We start from the raw sequence: 21,923 nt of genomic DNA, 5'->3' as shown, positions 1-21,923 counted from the left end.
AGAGAATCACTTAAATGTTGTCAATTTGTTTGATCCTCGACTATCACAGTCTGTATTGTTTGTGTACCCTCCATGGCTTTTCTAAAAAATGAGAACTTAAGATTTGTACTCAAATTTTTGGTCAGGTTACTACATTTTTAGATTCATAGATTCATAGATATTTAGGTCAGAAGGGACCATTATGATCATCTAGTCTGACCTCCTGCACAATGCAGGCCACAGAATTTCACCCACCACTCCTAAAAAAGACCTCACACCTATATCTGTGCTATTGAAGTCCTCAAATTGTAGTTTGAAGACCTCAAGGAGCAGAGAATCCTCCAGCAAGTGACCCGTGCCCCATGCTACAGAGGAAGGCGAAAAACCTCCAGGGCCTTCCAATCTGCCCTGGAGGAAAATTCCTTCCCGACCCCAAATATGGCGATCAGCTAAACCCTGAGCATATGGGCAAGATTCATCAGCCAGATACTACAGAAAATTCTTTCCCGCAGATTTTCCTGCAAATTTTATTTGCAGATTCATGTTACTTACTCATTAACGCTGTTTTTCAGATATTGTATCTGCTGCTTATTTCTCCATAAATTATGTACTCAGTGTTTTAGCTGTGTTGGTCCCAAGATATTAGAGAGACAAGGTAGCCATGTCCAATAAAAGATTGGCCCCAGTTTGTCTTTGCATAAATTATAACATGCTTAGAAACTTTAGTAGTGTTTACACTAGGCATCCCTAAGATTTCCAACTCTTACTACTACTTGTGCAGCTCTGTCAGTATTAACGTAGACTGGCCACCAGCAATTTAACTATTGGGTTATCTAACCCTGCATTACAGTACAGGTACTAGAAATCAGGCTACGCTAGAGCTGCACCAGGGCTAGATCGATGGTGGAAGAATTGCTCACATGTCTCCCTGCAAACAGGGCCCCATGGCTACACATCTGTTATGAAGTGAAACACCCCCATTTCCATTGTTATGCCTGGGTTACTGCTTAGGATACTGTGATAGCCGTCCCATGTATGCTGAGCAGCAGCATGATAATACTGCTTGCTCTGTGCACTATATCAGGTGCTTCTTTTCTTAATACCAGGAGCACACTTTCTTGTGACACTATCAACATGCCAAGGCTTTTAATGCCACAATTTGGAAACTGCTTGTTTTCAACAGATTAGAGGGTTGTATGTGGAGTTTCTTGGGGCAGATCGGTTGGAAGTTTTGTTTCTAGCACTTGATGAAATGTGAGGCTCTATGTGGCATTTACAAGCATTAATGAACTAAATCCTCCCAACAGCCCTGTGGAATAAGAAACATATTGTCCCCACTTTACAGATGAGGAAACCAAAGCACAGAGAAATTTAAGAGTTAGATTCACAATGGGATTAAGGTACCTAGCCATCCCACCCTCTGTCACTCTTTCTTCTGCATTTAATCTCTGATCATTTAGGTGGCTCCTCACTCAGCTTGCTGCCTTTTGTAGATCACATTTAGGCACCTCATGCACTGTATAGCCGAACTTGGGGCTGAAGGTTGCTCTAACAGGCAGGGCACCTCCAAGTTAGGTGATACAATCCTGAGTCTGTCCCCTTTGTGAATCTAGCCTGAGGGTATGTCTGCACTGCAGCTGGACACATGCTAGTTTTGCTGGAGGCAGCATGCTAAAAAGTCTTGTGAACACTGAGGCACAGGCTAGCCACCCAAGTACAGACCCCAGGGGCTGAAGCTGGGAGTGCAGCTGCTGAGCTGAAGGCCTGAGCCCCAGTGCCCCCTGTGGGGCAGAATTCCAGAGCCCATGGGCAGAGTTGGGGGGCACAGGAAGCATTGCCCCCCAAATTGAAGTGCCTAGAGTGGGGCAGTCCTGGGGGCAGCTCCACACCCACCCACACACACCTCCAGCTCTCCCCACACACACCCCGAGGGCCTGTCCCCTGGTCAGATCGGAGACTGGAAGCTGGAGCCAGGCAGTGTGGGGCAGCTGCTGCTCTGGTTGGTGATATGGAGCTGGGGAGCAGTGGCATTCTCCTGTCTCCTGCTGCTGTTGCTCATGTCTGGGGTTATGGCTTCTCCTCAGCTCTCAGCCCCCTTTAACTGCTCACAGAGCCGGTAAGAGCCACCCAGGAAAGGGGACTTTGCCTCGAGACCAGCAGAGCTCTCATGAATCAGCGATTGCAGGGGGTCCCTCCTGGCACACAGCCCCTAGCTACCCCTCTCCCAGCACCTTGAGCAACCCCCTGCCCACACACAGCCCCTAGCTGCTTCCTGCCTGCACCCTGAGCAGTTTCAAACTTTTTGAGCTGAACCCCCTCCTTTGAGCTATAATTTTTGGTTGCACACCCCACCCCAACAAACTGCTGAGGTGAATCAGGGGGTGGAGGTGGCACTCCTTTCCCCGGGCCCTGTTGTGTGGAGCTGGACCAAGCCCTCCCACGGGCCCTACCCCCCTCAAAATAGAAGTCAAACTACACCTATGCCTGAGGGCCTTGCCCAGCAGCCAGAGCCCCGAGTCCACCCTCCCCTCCCTTCACTGGGCCCTCGAGTTTTTATAGCATGTTGGGGTGCCGGGGAGCTCAGGAGGAAAAAGTTTGAGAAAAGAACCCATGCTTTAAGCCACAAGCTCATCCTCCTCCACACCACATGACTGAGATTGCTTCTTCCAAAAATAGAAACCTCTGAATCTAATAGTGGAAGAATAAGCAATGGCATCTATTTCATAATCAGTTCTCATATACGGTGATTAAAAAAAAATACTAACTTCTCATGCAGGATGCTAATTATGCCTCAAACTTTAGCTTGGATGACTGGTTGCTGAATATATTACAATGTGTCAAAGTGCTTTTGGCAGGGTTTCTTCACTCAGTGATCGTGGCTAGGGGGGAAAAAAAGCCAGCACAAATTTTATAAAGCAGCAGTTAGATGTGGTTCTGTACAGGCCTAAAAGCCTCCGTTGGGAGTCCTTCATATTCTACAAGTGATTTTTATCATTACCACAGCCTAGTCATATCATGATGTGCTGTGTTGTGCGGTACTTTTCTTACATTAGTGACTGGTTTTTGCTATGCAAAAAAGAAAAGTGGAAAAATGTAATTGTATAACAGACTCTATTTGCCACTGTTTGAAATCCTATCAATCAGTGTATTTGCAATAATAATGAATGATGTCTATATCATGCTGTTATGCAAGGTAAAAGACTAATGGAGAAGTCACTGATATGTGATTATGGCCTCATAGGAATTTTAAAAACATGTCACTATAATTAAATCAAGTTTGGTGAAGCAGGGAATGTTTAGAGAGCTGTAAGTTAAGGTGAGTAATTTGCTAGCTTCACATGTGCCTACTAATTACTATGGTGGTGTTCAGACCAGCAGTCCCAGCCCTTCTGGAAAAGTCCTATGGAATGTTTAATAAGTAATATTTTGTTCTCTCTGAAGTGACCATCTCTCAACATGGAAGAGACTTTAATTTAAACATCACATTATGCAAAGTATTTTTTGTTGTAAGTACAGGAAACATGAAAGAGCCCACAAGTAAAACCAAAAAGGTTTTATGAGCCACTGCTGTACTTCGTTTTGAAGAAAAACACTGATTAGGGCAGTTATTTATTTATCTTACTTGAATGAAATATTATTGCATCTTACTCATATACACATATGGCTAATTTTGATCAGAATATTCATGTGTGTTTGCAGAATTGGATGCCTTAAATAGTAAACTGTTTTTGGTGAAGGTTGTGTCTTATCAACCATACTTTAGGTCTGATTAAATAACTAATCCATATGACTGTGGAATAATCTCCCAAAGGAAGGGAAACCCACTCTTGGGCATTTATGTATTAGCTTTTGTCCAGTCAAAGTATAACTATCATTAAGATCCATCCTACACTGACAATGAGATGTAGCAGATGATCTCAATAGTCTTTTCCATGGCTAATTTCTGTAATAGCAAAAAGAAAGAGGTCAGAGTTTAAAAAACAAACAAACAAACAAAAACCTTCCGTCAGAACTGAGCCCTAAACTGTGAGCACTGTTTCCATTTTGCAGTCAAGTGAATGCAGAAGGAGGTGAACTCAGAAGTCCAAGGGTAGAAGGAATACCTCTCCTCTTTGGAAATATGTCTGTTTATATCATATGACCTAAGACAAGAAATAAATGGAGGGAGAAAAATGCAACTTGCTGAAACAACTGAAATGTAAACTTCCAGCCTCCCTGGCTTGTATGCATTCCATACCCAACATAATGCTCCCTTTGAGACCATTGGCATGATTTAAAACTTGTACTGTGTTTCAACATGAGTAATAGATTAAATATTATCTCCACTTGTCAGGAAGAGGTTAGAAATGACAAGAGGAGACTGAAAAGGGGTGTTTTTATTCTTCTCAGGTTGACAGAGTTGAAACCAAACTGCATGTTGAAATAGACTATCAAATGAAGAAGTCCAGAAAAGCTTTTTGTACTTAGTGTAAATACAAGGATATTGAAAATTGCTGGAATCAATGTGAGGCTATGAAATACTGAAAGCCAACTAGTTGCTGTTGGAGTGGTGACATCATAAAGAAAATTCCTTTAAAACATCCTTATATTATCAGTCCACTGTAAGTGGTTACACCTCGGTGCTATATTTGAATATATTGAGCAGAGTATTGCATCTGTTTGTGAATTTGCAACTAGCATTTTGTAAGCAGTTGTTTAGGTTGAATCTATTGCTGTTTAGTGGTGACTATGTTTTTCTTCTCTCTCTGCAATACAAGAGTCGGTCAGCTATTGTGGCTCCAAGTGTGGCTGTGTTTCTAAGCAGGGATTTGTGCTGTATCCGCCACACACAACAACCTCCAATGGGTGTTCTCAGCTCTAATCCAGTTCTAACACCTTTGTTTCCATTATGTCTCCCTGGAAGTGCCAGACACTAACTCTTATCATTGTGACAACCTAGCCCACTGGTCAGTGTGTTAGGATCACCCTCTGTGCCTGATCTGCAGAGTCAGGGTCTTGGATCAGGTCTTTACAGAGGAAAGTAGATGGCCTAGTTAGAAGATTCTCTCCCGTCCACCTTTGACATCTGACTCATATCCAGCATGAGTTGTACCACACCTAGGAAGGTGCTGTGAATTTCAATAAGAAGTTAAAGAGAGGCACCTCTGAGCGTAAAGACATGTCCTGCAAAAAGAATGTATCTTTTTTTTTAAAACTGTGTGTATTATAGCTACTGCCTTAGTCCTTTTATTTTAAAATACCTGGGAACAGTGAAATTGAGTTTTTTGTTTTGTTTTTAAACAACAATACTGGTTCCTTAGCTCAAGCTGTTGCTACAAGATCATGGTTTAGCTCTAGAGGTTCAGATCCTGGCATATTGGCCAAGATGGCTGTTTCATCAGCAAAGAGTGAAGTTCCATGTCTAAGCATCTGTCTACTCCGAGATCACCTTCCTGGAGCACTTGCTCCCGCAGGTGGTGATCCCAAGTACTGCAGACCATTCTGTCCTGAATCAGGGAGTCTGTCTGACTCCAATTCCATTGATCATGATACAATGGCAGCCATCACAACAGCACTATGTTCAAGATTTTTAAGGGGAATATTTCAGGAATTATACTACTGTGGTATGACCCAGAATCATCGTCCTACCAGTGCTCCAAACATCTGCCAATCAAATATCACTGTAACGCTAGTACATCATTAGCTAGTGTCATAAAGATTAAACTGAAAGACTTTACAGTTTCCAGTGCCTTCATGTTTTGCTGAATGTTTTTGAGCTTCAATCATAAAAACATATATGGTCAAATCACACTTCATTCTACAAGGATTTTGCTTTGAGGAGGACTGGAATGTGTGGCCCTTAGCTTGCTGCCAATGACTAAAACAAACAAAAAAAAATAATCCCAGCCCTGATACACCAACCATTCATATAATTCATACACAAACAGAAGGAAAAGCAATCACCAGGCAAAACAGTGCTGGGCTGTGGGGATGAGTGGGATAGAAATGTGCCTGCATTACCACACTGTATGGAAGAATGCTAGCGTGTTCTGGCTCCATGCCTTAAGTGATGGGGCATTGTTTTGAGGGCTGCTGTTCTGATACAGGGTATAAAAGTTAAATAGCTCCAATAGAAATCCCAGAGAAGACAAAGTGTTTAAAAGAGGGGAACAGGAACACTGTTGAATGAATTTTGCTTCGGGATTAGTTTCCCCCATCTGGTCTGTTATTCTACAAGCATTTTTCTTATATTACAGCACTGTGATTTCTTTTTTAAATCATATAACAGACTGTCTGATTAATAAATTGCAATCAATTCCAATGCCTAATTATCTCCTTAGGAAGTCTGAAAAGCAAGTAATGAATGAAGCATGCTTTCCTCTCAGCATGAGAGGAGACAGCTAGAGCAGCTTGGTAACAGTCAAATTCCTTAAATAAAGGGGAGTAAAGTAGCAAAGTCCTAAATAACAAATGTACAGCCTGATCTTTTGGTTTTTCTCCTGTTTAAATCATGTACAGCAGGTAGATTGATAGTGTACTGCTTATGTCTGGATAATTGAAACACTGGTTCAGACATCAATGTTTTTAAAATTCTGTCAAAATCCAAGTAAGAAATTTATTTCTGTGCAATGTTTGAGAGAAAAAGCAAGAAATAAGTGCTAGTGGTCTCACTGGAAGGCTGACGTGTGCTGTGTGCAGACTGTATTTCAGAGTACTATAGAATTCAGCATCTCAGGGAAACTAAATCCACTTTCAGAATTTTTAAATTCACACAACAGATGAGGATTTGCTTTTGTTTTTAACAGATCTGGTCAAAGTATAAAATTTCAGGGGAATTTTTTGGAAATTCTAAATAAGTCAATTTCATGCCAAGTTTGTTTGGGGATTTTTTTTTTTTTGTCAAAAAATTGGGGCTTTTAATGTCAAAAATTGATTTTTCAATCAAAAGTTCAGAAACTTCAACTGCTCTAATTTTTAAATGGACTATAATGCAGTGTCTGTAAAAAGTAAAATAAATAAGAGGAGGTTTGGCAAATGAAAGATTGGGAGGTAAGTAGTAGAGATAAGGGAGGGAAAGAGACTCGGGTATTACTTTAGATGGGTTTCTCTTCTCATTTCTTTTCTGGCACCTGAATGTGGTATTTCTGGGTCAGTAGGCACAAGCCTTAGAATAGAGATGAGACCTGTAAATATTACCAAGCAGAGGGATGGGGGAGGGAGAGAGTATAAAAGAATTTTAAAAATCCAGACTGCCTTGGAATACTAAATAATGAGAATAGTTTGCATGTTCTACAATGCGTAGATTTCAAGGTGCTTTCCAAGAGTGTGAAGGCATTGTTATCCCACTTTCCAGATGGAGTAACTGAAGCACAGAATGTCTGAGTGACAGTGTGAGTGACACAGTGAGTCAGAGGCAGTCAGGAATAGAACACGTCTATTGTCTTCCAACCCTGTGGTTGCTCCTCTAGACCATAAACCATTTATTTAAAATATTTTGATTTAATCTTGGAGATTATTTTTATTTAATCATCCCCCCCTCCCCCAAAATCCCTATCGGGTTGCTTGTTGCAAAGCAGGCTTGCAGTCTAAAAACAGTGTCTCATTTCATGTGTGCAATACTAAACAAATGTTCTTCATTAGCCATCAAGACCTTGCCTGAGATTACCCACATCTCCTGTTAGTTGCAGATTTATTCCATTAGGTATTAAAGGAGATTCTGTCAGGTAGGAACACAATTTAGGCTTTGTAACAAAGAAGCGTTTACAAATTCTAATTTGGCCTCACTCCCTGCTCCCACTCCCAAATCTGGTCCCAGAAGAACTTTGTTTGCTTCCAGGTCTACACTGAGGGATGGTTAGAAGAGTGGGTAGATGGAGGGAAGGAGTGGATGGGCAGGTGTGGGGCCAACACACATCAGTCCTGTTTCCGTCCTGCAAACCTTAGCTGGAAAAAGGAAGAGAAGTCCCAGTTGGAGTTACCTTTTCCGTGTAGTACCCTCACTTCCACCCACAAGAATTTCAGTGGCTGCCAATGCCTATAGGTAGTTGAGAGTTTCTGTTAGCTCAAATCCAATGGAGCTGTATTGAGAGAGAGAGAGAGGCCTCAATGCATATAGGTCTGGAATCCCACTGGTCCCCTGGAATCTCCTTTCTCCACCGAGGAGGAGGGAAGAGCCTATTATTATTGATTTTTATTACCACAGTGCTTAGGGGCCCCAACTGCCCACGGTCCAGGACCCCATTGTGCTACGAGCTGTACAAACAGAACAAAAAGACAGCCTTGCCCCAAATAGTTTCTTCCCTCTTTCCAGTGGGATGATGTGGGAGAATCCTCACAAGGGATTCCTTGCAAAGATCCCCCCCCAAAAAACAATCCCTAACTACAGCATGTAACAGATGGGGACTACCTGGCCTATGGAATTGTTCATAGGATGGCATGAAATTGCCATAGAAAAGATAGCATTTTTGCTTCAGTTCTCTGTCTCCTCCACCCTTTCTGCCTGTGTTGAGATGTGCAAGGTTGCATGAGAGCTGCTCACCATTCCATTGCAATGATGGAAGACAATAAAATGTGCAAACTTTTTAAATTTTTATTTGTGACCATAAGGATTTAAAGTGTGGGCTTTCTTGCATACTCAGCCAAGAACATGTGCTATGAGCATGTTATCCTTCCCTGAAGCAGTGTGTCTGGATATAAGGCCGGTTCAAGAGAGGGCTACATATCGTGACCCACACTTTCATTTCAGGCTGGTAATCTTCCCACTTTTGACATTCCAGTGAACCTCGCCTGTAGTATCAGTGCTTCAGAAACATTCTTGCAGATGCTTCTAGTGCAATGCTAATCCTTCAGATAAGCCATACACAATGGGGTGAAGGCTTCAGGTGCCTGGATACCTCAGGGAGAAGAATGGAATAAAGACCTTAATAGATAGCTTAATAGGTCATCCGAAATAGCATTCGCAATCTTACTCTTGTGCACAGGAGACCCAATGTAGTTCCAGCTGAACTGGGAGGAGGTGGAAGCAATAAAAATGCTGGCTGAGCCCCTGGATGAGGTAGAAAACGTAGAAAAGTACAGCCTTTTATTTAAAAAAAAAATCCAAGCCGGCAAACCAACCTAAGTTCCAAACCATCTTAGATTTTAAAGGAGAAAAAGATGCTAATTGTTATGTATCCTGAGCAGATGGAGCACATACATTGCTTTTGTTGTTTCCCAGGCACAGCCAAAAGTGAAACAAAACCAACCAAACAAAAAAACCCACACAGCCACAGAGAGTGGGCTAATAACATGAGATAAACGTTTTCCTTACAATTCCCTGAGCACTATATCAATATCTGTCAGACTATGAATTATCTGTCAACATTTGAAAAGTTTTCACTTTTTGGTAAACAGTTCCTTCTCTGTCATTTTTCATATGCTCTCAGAATGACCACTTAAATTTTCCAGTCATTCATCAGTAGGTGTGCCATGTGTCCTTTACTGAAAGCTCAGAAACTTATTGTGTAGCAAAAAGAGGTTTGTGTGAGGCTAAGATTTCTCTCCCTTGCCACTTACTGTGTTATCTTGTCTGACCAGCGTAATGCTCTTTTTGATAAGCTTCCCATTTAGGAGACACAAAGGATGCTGGAAATCTATATATATATTTGCTGATCTTGCTGCTTCCCGTCCCTCCGTCCCGTCCCCCGCCCCCGCAATGGTTTCATTTGAAAGGTCCCCCCGCATTTTGATCCATAAGCTCAGAAATCCAAATATTCCAGCAAAAAGAATAGATGGCAGCTGGGTTCAGAGCCATCAAATTCTTCTGTTGTCCCACCAATACTATTCTCTAGGCAAGGTCAAGCTGCTTCTGCCTGACTGTAAGGACAAAACAGTACTTGCCAATTTCATCTGACAAAGTACAGAACAAATGAACTATAGGTGGACATAAACTGTGTCTGAATTTCCCCTATAGTGAGGGGTGGGGGTTATGATCTTTGTTTTTTGTACAGCCCCTGTCAAGATTCCTTCCCCACTCTGAACTCTAGGGTACAGATGTGGGGACCTGCATGAAAGACTCCCTAAGCTTATTCTTACCACCTTAGGTTAAAAACTTTCTCAAGGTACAAACTTTGCCTTGTCCTTGAACCCTATGTTGCCACCACCAAGCATGTTAAACAAAGAACAGGGAAAGAGCCCACTTGGAGATATCTTCCCCCAAAATATCCCCCCAAGCCCTACACCCCCTTTCCTGGGGAAGGCTTGATAAAAATCCTCACCAATTTGTACAAGTGAACACAGACTCAAACCCTTTGATATTAAGAACAATGAAAAAACAATCAGGTTCTTAAAAGAAGAATTTTAATTAAAGAAAAGTTAAAAGAATCACCTCTGTAAAATCAGGATGGTAAATACCTTACAGGGTAATCAGATTCAAAACATAGAGAATCCCTCTAGGCAAAACCTTAAGTTACAAAAAGACACAAAAACAGGAATATACATTCCATTCAGCACAGCTTATTTACCAGCCATTTAAACAAAAGGAAATCTAGCACATTTCTAGCTAGATTACTTACTAACAAGTTCTAATACTCCATTCCTGATCTGTTCCCGGCAAAAGCATCACACAGACAGACAGACCCTTTGTTCCTGCCCCCCCTCCAGCTTTGAAAGTACCTTGTCTCCTCATTGGTGATTTTGGTCAGGTGCCAGCGAGGGCATCCTAGCTTCTTAGCTCTTTACAGGTGAAAGGGTTTTGCCTCTGGCCAGGAGAGATTTTATAGCACTGTGGACAGAAAGGTGTTTACCCTTCCCTTATATTTATGACAGCCCCATAATAAAGTAAACCAAAGATGCCTTTCTGGAATATGCTGGGAAGTGATAACCCATGTACTAGTCTTGCCACGGTTTAATTTTTTTGGGGGGTACCCCCCATCCACTTAGCCCCACTTTGGTGTATTATCCCAGGAAACAAAACTGACACCTGCAGGTTGCAGCTTTAGAAACATGCACCTCACTGCTTTAATTTGTTCCCCACAATGCATCAAGGATGACTGACTTCTGAAAGGACAGAGTATCAGTTTCCAAATCCAGTTTAAAAAAAAAGGTTCCCTGGTTTTCAGAACTCTTCAAAACCTTCCTCACCCAATCAATTTCCTACCAAGCTCATTCCCTCTGCCTTTAAATATCCATTTTACTTGTCTAGCCTCCTATCCATCTCCTTCATCTCTGTTCTACCAAGTACCTTTCCTCCCATGACTATCACACTTTCCCCCAGTCTCCATCCCTCTTCGCTGACCTTCTGTTTAACCTTTTCCTGCCTGATCATATTGCTTTCTCTCTTTCTTCTCCCTACCAGCTCAATGACTCTTCCTACCGTTCCTCCCTTTTGGTTGCATTCTTCCTTGCAGCCCAGCCATTCACTCCACCCCATTTCCCAATCCATCACCCTCTACCACTCCCTTCCTTCACCCTGAGAGAGTGTGGAGATTATTTTTTTTGGGGGGGCAGGTTGGGGAGTTAGTGGGGATGGAGGAAAGGGACTGAGCCTAATAGTTTTTTTCAATCCTTGATGTTGGGTTATGAGGCAGGACAAAACTAACGTGGATATCTGTTCACCAGGAGTACCCGTGTGAGGAGTACCAAGTAATATAACACAGAGAACAGGGAAATGATTTCTAGTCTTATAGAGCTGAACTGGAATTGTCCTAAGGATACAGGGCTCAAAGGCTCTGTATCTCACTATCTACTGTCTGAGAAGTCTGTTAAAATCTAATCATGCCCAGATGCTACCCACCCCAAAGCATTTTTCCCATACTGACAATGTAAAAGGTTGTTTAGCAAGATATAGTCCTGAGCAAAGTCTCTCTCCTAGTGATCCTCTCCACTCCTGATTTTGTTTAACTGTTCTACAGCAGTAAGGAAGCCTTTGCAACACTGCACATCTAATGACAAGTAAGAAATAGCACTGGGTAGGGTGAAAGCAGACTGGTGATAAATATGCAGGGGCAACAACACCTGTCCCTTTGGCAGACAGACAATTTGCTATCTCCAGTTCAATCTCCTGCCAGGTTTCCTGTTGTCATCATCCCAGTTGACAATTTCTTAGGAGCACTGCTTTACCTGAGTTCACACCCCTCTTGAGTACAGGATCAAGGAGGCCATATGTATCGTATCTTTAAATACAGCCTTTCCATAAACCATCTGTAGGGAAAATGTTGCTTGGACAATCTGATTATTTGGTTTTGATAGTTTAAAAGTTTATCTCATGTTCTCTAATTGATTTCTTTTCCCTTGAGTTTGTTAACTTTTTACTGAATTTCCTTCACTCTTATTTTATGGCAGAACTTAATTTTATTTCTTTCAACTCTTCCTACATTCATCCGACATGTCTCTGTTTTTGTCCATCTTATTTCACTTTCAAAGGCTAAGTGGTCTACTCCTTTATAGTTGTTAAACTGGATATAGATTTTATACATAAAATTAGATTATTATAGAAAGTTAGATTATATATAGATTAGCAGTAGAATAAGATTATAATTTAATACAATTTTTATAGATTAGTTAATTACAGGAGGCCTCTGTCAAGGTCAGTCTAATTAAAGAGATGCTGTCAAAGTTATTAGGCCAAAAAATTGTCCTACCTTGAGTGGCTCCATCTGGAATGTATTTACCCTCTGGAGTCCCACAGAGAGCTTTTTTTTCCTATTAAACAAATGTTCCTTGTTAAATGAAAAACAAACAAGACATGCATCCTCCTGTCACACAACAAACACAACAGCCCAGTGCTGTATGCTGCCCTAGATCTTGTCATAAAAGCAATATCAAGAAGTGGCAAGCCTCAAGAGAAACCAGGTGACGTTTTTGAACACAAGGACTGAAAACAAGGTGGAATTTTATGTTGCGAGGAGATATACATGTGTATGAATAAAATTACGTATATTTCTTGTCAATCCTAAGAAATGGGAAATGTCAGTTCTTGGTTTCCATGCACACATTTTATAGTGCCTGTTTTTATTTGTGACTGGACTGGGGTGTTTTCTGTGTTTTCCCTAGGGGTTTCCCTGACATTCCTGTACTCAAATGGTTTCTATAAATCAGCCTATTTTGCCCATGGCAACGGAAAACCGCAACAAGCTGCAACTGTATATTGCACTCTGCAATGTTCTCCACACTGATGCACTCAGAGCTGCAGAGGAGACCTGCAAGTGACCTTAGGGGGCACTTAAACATTAAAGCACTTTTACCCTGGAAAAAATGACCATATAAAAAGGGCATCATTTTACAAAGAAGATCTTTTTCAGGTGTGTTAGATTCAGAACTGTTTATGTTGGAGACACAAGTTGTTTATCGCTTTGTTCTCCTGAAAACACTGTCGAGCTAATCCAGTTTTGATGGAGAAAGCCAGATACTTTTTCTTCTTAGGCATCATCATTCTTCAAATGAATTACCTACTAAGTTCCAATGAGTTACGCCAGTGCAACTCCCTTTGCAAAGAGGTTGCACAGATGGCAATGAAGACTCAATTAGGCTAATAGACCCATTATTTGGGATGACAATGTACAAGATGGAAAGAACCCAGTGTAACTCGGAGTCCAGTGTAAGTTTGCGGAGATAGTGGGCAGGATTTTCAAAGGAGTCAGGTACCCATTGAAATCTGACAGAACTTAGATGCCTAAATGGCTTAAGCTCCTTTGAAGAAGCTAGAATAAACCTCTTTTGCACTGCAAATATTTGATTTAGAATCATAGATACCCACCCTGACACCGTTTTTAAAAGAGTAGGGCAGAAGCAGAACTTGCATCCTAGATCTTTTTGCACTAGAGAGAAAAGGTTGGGGGGGATATTGTTTGTTTTTGTTGTGGTGGGGCTAGGAATTCTTTAGGCCTACAACCGTAGACCATTAATGTCTTTCTTTAGACTACAGAAAGGCATATCTCACATTCTGGTCACTCCCGACAAATTAATTAAAAATAAAACAGGTCTAAATAAAAGAGGACACATGGAAACCTTGCAAAATATAATCCATAACAGTACTTACAAAAATCATATCACAGGGCTGGGAAAACATACACAGCACCTAAATTTGGAGTCAAGTGGCAGGTACTAAGGACAAAGTGGATTAAACCTAATGGAAAGTTGAGATTGAAGCCTTACTTTCTCCACTGGTTTCTGTTAGAACCTGATTTTTATTTTAATGGAAATTGGGTGTTTTGACAAAATGCAATTTTTCATGAAAAGTGTCTGCATTGAGTGGAAAATTTCAAATTTTCACTGAAAAATCAAACGCATAAAAAGCAAAATATTTGGGGTGAAAATGGAAATGCTTCAGTGTCGATATTCCACTGTGATGCCTCATGGGAGTTGCACTTTGGTTTCTTTATTTCCCCATTTTCCTTTATGGGCTGAGCTCCTGCACTTGTCAATATCTCCCATAATGCAACCAACTTCCCCTTTCCATGAGGGGAATTCATGGTGCCTCATGGGAGATGCAGTGGGAATCAGACTCATAGATGAGAATGGGAGCATAGGGCACCTGAACTACAACTCCCACAAGGCACCAATGGCAATATTTTCAATATTTTAATTTCTGACCTAAATATGTTAGTTTTAAATTTTGCACTGGAGTTGAAATTTTTCACAGGAACAAAAGCCTATTTTCTTCCTAGCTCTGGTTACACGGCTATACGCTGTAGTAGTAAGCTGCCAAGATAGGTTTCCCAGATGATTTTACTTACATATAAGTAGAATATCACAATGATGGAAAAAGTACAGGAGCCCCAGTAATAACAAAAGAAGGACAGGAGACACTTGATACGGTTTTAATCGGGCTGCAACCTTATTATTAGAAGTCTGGGATTACCCGCCATATATAAGTGTACAGTGCAGCTAACCCTATGTTCATTCAATAATTACCGGGGGGCTTTCTCCTGCCCCCTTCTTTTTCCATCCAGGTCCTCCAGGCAACCCATAGCTGGGCCCTTACCATCCACCCTCCTCTTAGGAGGCTTAAGGTGGGCTATAAGAAAGGGTGGCTGGCTCCCTATTGTACCATTCACAGGAGCCCCAATCACCTCCACCACACACACACACCGTTCTGTTCCTTTAACCAACACCTCATTTTTAAGTCCTTTACCAAGCCATATATTCTGTCACTGAATACCTTCCCTCTCTAGTTATCATGCTATCTACCACTCTTTAACTGCTAGGTAAGGATCGATACTCTAAACATAACTCTACCTACAAGGAACGGTGATATTCATCTCTTAACTTCTTAATATTCTAAGTTGAAAATTAATTACTTTATTGTCTTCATATATTGGTTCTGCACGATTTGTAATAATTATACTGACCTCTGGATCAGGCATTTCCTGGCAGTTCATGATTGTCTAACACAGAGGTGGGCAAACTATGGCCCGTGGGATACATCCAGCCCGTGGGACCATCCTGCCCGGCCCCTGAGCTCCTGGCTCGGGAGGCTAGCCCCCGGCTCCTCCCCTGCAGACTTACTTCACTGTACCGCCGGCGCAATGCTCTGGGCGGCGTGGCTGCAGAGCCCAGCCTGACCCGGTGCTCTGTGCTGCGTGGCACGGCTGCCTGTCCTGGTGCAGCCTCGCTGCCAGCCACCAGTATTCCAGGTAGCGCGGTAAGGGGGCAGGGAGGGGGGTTGGAGAGAGGGCAGGGGAGTTTGGGCGGTGGTCAGGGGCCAAGGGTATGGATAGGGGTCAGGGCAGTCAGACGGTGGGGAATAGGGGGGTTGAATGGGGGCACGGGTTCCGGGGAGGCAGTCAGGAAGGAGAGGAGGGGTTGGATGGGGCGGCGGGGGGCAGTCAGGGGCAGGGGTTCTGGGGGCGGTCAGGGGACAGGGATCCTGGGGGGGCAGTTAGGAAGGAGAGGGGGGTTGGATGGGGAGGTGGTGGGCAGTTGGGGCGGGGAACAGTTAGGTCCGAGGACAGTCAGGGAGAAGGGGGGGTTGGATGGGGCAGGAGTCCCAGGGCGGCAGTCAGGAAGGAGAGGTGGGTGCTGGATGAGGAGGCGGGGGGCAGTTAGGGGTGGGGGGGTCCAGGGGTGGTCAGGGGACCAAGAGAAGTGGGGGTGGATGGGACAGGGGTCCCCGGGGGACCATCAGGGAACAGGGGAGTTGCATGGGGCAGGAGTCCCGGGGGCCTGTCAGGGGGCGACAAGCAGGGGGGGTTGGAGAGGGGGCGAGGGCCGAGCCTTGCCTGGCTGTTTGAGAAGGCACAGCCTCCCCTAACTGGCCCTCCATACCATTTCAGAAACCCAATGCAGCCCTCAGGCCAAAAAGTTTGCCTGCCCGTGGTCTAACAGCTAGGAAATGCCCTCACTTTTGTCCATTATTGCTTATAAACAATAAATAGAATTCATAATAAGGTATATGGCATGCATGGGGAGGAGAACAGAAAAGAAGACAAGAAATGGGAATAGAAGAAAATTAGGTGTGGAAAGATTGAGGTTCTCAGATCATATAAACTTAAAAAAATGGTTTAATATAAAAATCTCATATTACATGTGTTTCCATTCAAATGAAATATCAGTAAATTAAGTTTAATGCTAAAATTAGCAGTAGAGGAGACTTTGGAAGGCAGGTGTGGATCTGTTTAATGAGGTAATAAAAGTGAAAATATGATCAGAAAAAAATCTTCAGAATTTTAGTAAGAAGCTGGGAAATGAAAGTAGTACAGAGGTTGTTAACGTTTGCATAGAAAAATGACTTGAATACCTTTATCTCTTTAATAGTAGAAAGGAAAATGAAAGAAATGAATACAGAAGCTACCAGATGGCAGAACTAAAAATAGATTTTTATGACAGATTAATTTAACCATGGGAATGATACAAGCCTTGTCAGCAGGTTCTGACAGGCACGGATCAAGTTGGATTGGAGCACTCAATGCGTGATATCTTATAACAGGTTGATGAGACAAAGGATAAAGAGAAGCTGGAGACAGAAAACAGGATAGCTTCATACAGAGTCAAAAAACCCCCCAGGCTTTAAGGGCTTGCAAATGATGAAAACCCTGAGAATATTTAGGATGAGTACGACAAAATGTCATTGAATCCAAGCGGTGATGGATACGGCTATTACCCTAACTCGTTCAGACAGGAGTAAAAGCTTGGTGATGCTATGCAATGCTAGTGAAGTAAGAACCATGAAAATAGACGAGAGTTGTGTGGGACTTTGTGAAAAATTATGACAGGAAATATTAATGACCATTTAAGACACTGAAGGGATCATTAAAAAACAATCTTCTAAACAGATGTCAGATTGTTTTCCCATGAAATGGAAAGAAGTTTTTAAGGCTAGAAATAACTGAACAGCGTTATTAAACTTCCCTTTTCATCAAACAAAAGAATATTAAAAATCCCTTCCCACCCACTAACATAAACTACTTCGCATGCAGCCACACCAAACCCCTAATTAACCCTATGTTCCCTCCTCCTTCCTCTTCCAACCTCACTGCCCACACTTACACCAGGGAAAAAAGCCTGGTAGAACAGAAAAGAAAAAGGATACCAGCATATCATAAACTGCCATATAACCTGTTGACAGATTTGAAACAGAAAACAGGGACATCTACTGTGCCATCTGTCATACCTGGAGATATCTGGCATGTAGTTAGGGTAATGTCAGGTGGGAAAACTACAGGAGACATTCTAAGGTCATAGATACGGTGAAAACAGAAAACAGCAATGCTCTGTAGTATTAAGCTGCCATTTACTTATATATAAGTAGAATACCAGAATGATGGGAAAAGTACAGGAGCCCCAGTAATAACAATAACAAACAAATCCACTGAGAGCTGTAAAGAACTGTAGATAGGATGAGTGAAAATTGTTAACCAAGTCTTTGGTGTGAGCTTGCAGTGCTGATCCTCTAGCTTGATTGGCACAGCTCCCAGCGGAGAGGTGGTGAACTCCTGCAGTGGGAATTACGGGTGCCAGGAGGCACTCAGGCCCTGATCCAACAAAGCACATGCATGAATTTTAAGCACATTAGAAGTCTATGGGAATTCTCAAGTGCTGAAGTGTTCTGTTGGATCAGTGCCTCAGTATCTGGTAATCAATGACAGGTATTTAGAACTTAACGTGATGAGTATAATTTCTATGTGGAAATATTTGATATCAGGTGTTAAATCAGGAAGAAGTCAGTGGTGCTGTACTAAATTACACCAACCGAGGATAGGGGTCAAAGATCCTCCTATGTATTTACTAATGCAGATATAGAGAAAAATAGCAAGGTGGAAAATAAGAGTGACTCTGTGCCGGATTTGAAATACGCAACATACCCATTGGACTTATCAATGGGTATGTTTAGCACCAAGAGATGGAGCTACTATCCTTACTTATCACGCCCAGGTGTACCGCCTCCAAAAGCTGCTGCTGCCTGGAAAAAATGGCACTGCAAAGGTTTGTTTGGCCAACATTTTCAAACCTGGGTGCCTATTTAGGGTCCCAAATTGATAGGTTAGTAACTAAATAAGTGGTAAAAAGAAAAGGAGGACTTGTGGCACCTTAGAGACGAACCAATTCATTTGAGCATGAGCTTTCGTGAGCTACAGCTCACTTCATCGAGAGCTGTAGCTCACGAAAGCTCATGCTCAAATAAATTGGTTCGTCTCTAAGGTGCCACAAGTCCTCCTTTTCTTTTTGCGAATACAGACTAACACGGCTGTTACTCTGAAACCTAAATAAGTGGTGTTTATTTTCAGATTTGGATCCCTGTTGGCCTCAGTGGGTTGGCTTCCAGCAGGCCTGGGATTAATGAAGGAGGAAATATGGCTCAGAGCCACTTTCCTCTCTCACATGGTGCCAAATATGAGCTTAGTGCAGCTAATTCAGCGTGTATGCATTCTGTTCCTCTCAGCTGGGGACCAGGAGATAAGCCAGAACCCCTATGACTGACCTGCTCTCCAAAGATCCACCAGCGAGTGTTTTGTTGATGATCCTGGTCCACGGACCACAATTTGGGAACCTTTGTGTGACAGTGTGTGAATTATCATCCTGTATCATGACTAAATGGGAAGATAAAGATTTAACATTGGAGAGAAAAATAATTCTCATGGGCAGGGTTTGTGACATGAAACAAATGAACAGAAAACATGAAGACTTGATTATGCTTAGTGTATGTTATTGACTCATTCCATTCTCTTGTCACTGTGTCTCGGGATGCAATGAATGCCTGTAACAAGAGTTGATGGGAATATCTATTTTATAGATTGAAACTGATCATTTTGACCCAGAAACAATTAAGAAGATAAGACCAGTGGTGAGCTGGAGCTGGTTCGCACCGGTTCACGTGAACCGGTTGTTAAATTTTGAAGCCAGTTTAGAACCGGTTGTTAAAGGGGTGGGCAAACTCCGGCCTGCAGGCCACATCCGGGCCTAAGGACCATCCTGTCCGGCCCGCCTGAGTGCCCCTGGCTGAAAATCCCTTTTTAATTTTTACTCACCTGGTGGTGCTCTGGGTCTTCGGCAGGTCCTTCACTCGCTCCGGATCTTCGGTGGCAGGTCCTTCAGTGCCGCCGAAGACCCGGAGCGACTGAAGGAACCGGTTCTTCAGATTTTGGCAGCTCATCACTGGATAAGACTGCTACAGTCAAGAAGAGGTCTAGAGAAGGGTGCCAACTATTATAATAGCCAGAGAGTCTCTTACAAAAGCAAAAGGAAACCATTAGGGAATTCCTGGTGTTGCACTGGTCAGAGTAGAACAAATGGCATTTTCTAAGCAAGTGATAACCTTCTAAGTAAATAACTAGATTATTCTGTAAATAGACTATCAATGGAATCCTTTCCTTGAATCCGCAAACTCACTTCCTTGTATTCTGCTTGGATACAGTTATCCAAGCTCTAGAGATCACACTTTTGCAATTCAGTCCTCCTGAGTTACACCAATTAAAATGACTAACCCAATAGTAAGGTATTGTAAGGATGTTTTGGTAAGAGCACATAAACTAGTCAATCTTTTACTGGAATTAATCCATTAATCTTCCATCTGGAGCAATGGCAAAATGAAAATTGAGGTTGGCCCCTTTTGTTGGGAGGAATGGAAATTGGCAGGGCTTGTTTCTTTTGCAGTTTTATATCTGGAGGACTTAAGCGACCTCTGATCTTTCCAAAATGTTTCTAACTCAAGAAGCAATCAATATGTGAGATTTCATGCAGTAACAAGTTATTTGCATTCCTGCTTGCCTAAATTGCCTGAGTCCTCTCCTTTTTCTTTCTTGCACCATCCTCTTCTCTAAATTCTATGTGATATTATTTGGACTCTTATCCAACTTGTACATTTCAATAACATTAAGAGGGATGAGAAAGTAAGTTAAATATATATGTTTTGCTTACAGACAAGGGTAAATTAATTTTGCAAATATCAAAATATGCTGGTGAGGCTAAAGAGAAATGACAATTTAAAATCCTACAATGAATTTACTGGATTCCTGAGCACTTTTTCAAATGTGGTCTAGTGGACAAAGATGTGTGCTGACAGTGGGGAAATCCAGGTAATAATTTGACACAATATTTGACACTATTAGAAGTTGTTCAAAGTGCTGGGTGAAATTCTGGCCCTATTGAAGTCAATTTCACCCTAAATATTAATGTTACAAGTAGCACCCAGAGGCCTCAATAAAGATAAGAGTTATATTCTACAAAGGACAAAAACGTGGTCCCTGCCATTCTAAATGTTGAAGGAATAGTATGCCATCATAAATTACTAGATGAGTCAGAACTATATTTGCTATAAGAGTGTTCAGTGTATGTCAATGATTTTTAGTGGAGAGACATTTATTCAGTATAAAGGTACTGTAGATCCAGGTAATGTAATATATACTTCTCTCCTACCATATTGATGCCACCAAAAATGCTGTGGCCGATCAGTTACAAATCCAGGAAGAAATATTTAGCAGCCTATATGATAAAGATGAGCAAATTATTTCAGATAAAAATAAGAACTTACCCAAAGCTTCATCTTTTCCTTGAGCAAAAAACATAATGAGGGCCAGAAACCAAACCTTTGCTTTCCATGGTTCGATAATGTTTAGCTCTCTTGTTCTGCATGCCTCTGTCTTTTTAAAAAAAATGATTAATTATTATTATTCTGATTCGGATTGAAAGATCAAATGGAAAAAAAGGAGAACCTTAGCATTTCTGACCTGACTGGAAACAGTGAGTACAAGAAATGCAGCAAGAAAGCCAGTTGTTACAAGATTTGCAAATCAAGTGATTTAGATCAGATTCATGTAAGCCTCCAAACTTCTGGGTGCTTATCTAAAGTGAAGCTCTGAAAACTTTCACTCATCACTACTAAACTGGTTTATAGGTCTGGATATTAGAGAAGCTCTCTCCACATTCACAAGGCTAAGTTATTTTATTTCACAGGTCTTACCTGCAAAAAAGCACTAAAATACCTTCCATAACATAGGACCAATCAGAATAGATCAAACTATTGAGCAAATATAAGGTAAATAGTGTTTAATTTGTTTTCCATGTATTTTTCAATGTTTACTTTCCCTTAACAGTCCCCTCATTTCCATCTGGAAGGCTAGAAAGGCACTTGGCTTCCCAGCAGACACCAACTCTACAATTAACTGCCTGGCAGGCAACAAACACTTCTCCTGTTCCTGGAGACTGTGTGTGCCTCAGTGGACAGCATGGTGCATTTACCTATATGCACAGGGAAGCTGACTACAACTGTTGGCCCTTGGTTGGTAGCACAAAGGGTTTAATTGGTTTTGCAACAGTGATGATCCTGTATATGATTAGGCATTAGAAAACACATGGATAATTCTTAAGTGGCAGTTACAGTAATAAATCCAGAATGCAGCCAATATTGCATGGAATATGTTTGGTATTTCTTTGGGGAAAGCTGTCCTAGTTTTATTTGGATGGCACAACACCAACTGGTTACCCGTTTATTTTGAGCACTAACTTTTATCAAGATTTAAAATGTAGCCATTTGAGTATGAAGCACAAGC

The 21,923-nt window shown here is 41.9% G+C and overlaps 1 long non-coding RNA gene across 1 annotated transcript in view; it reads right to left on the bottom strand.

The window, feature by feature from the left end:
- Positions 1-12,639, bottom strand: part of LOC140915723 (uncharacterized) — a 32,103-nt gene extending 19,464 nt beyond the window's left edge. Inside the window, exon 1 of the long non-coding RNA XR_012160262.1 lies at positions 12,579-12,639. This is a non-coding gene — a long non-coding RNA (uncharacterized lncRNA). The remainder of the gene's footprint in view (positions 1-12,578) is intronic.
- Positions 12,640-21,923: the final 9,284 nt, after the last annotated feature.

Source organism: Lepidochelys kempii, chromosome 8, assembly GCF_965140265.1.
Source record: "Lepidochelys kempii isolate rLepKem1 chromosome 8, rLepKem1.hap2, whole genome shotgun sequence".
Lineage (NCBI taxonomy): Eukaryota > Metazoa > Chordata > Testudines > Cheloniidae > Lepidochelys > Lepidochelys kempii.
The sequence above is the reverse complement of the archived record's forward strand: the minus strand, read 5'-3'. Positions and strand labels throughout refer to the sequence as shown.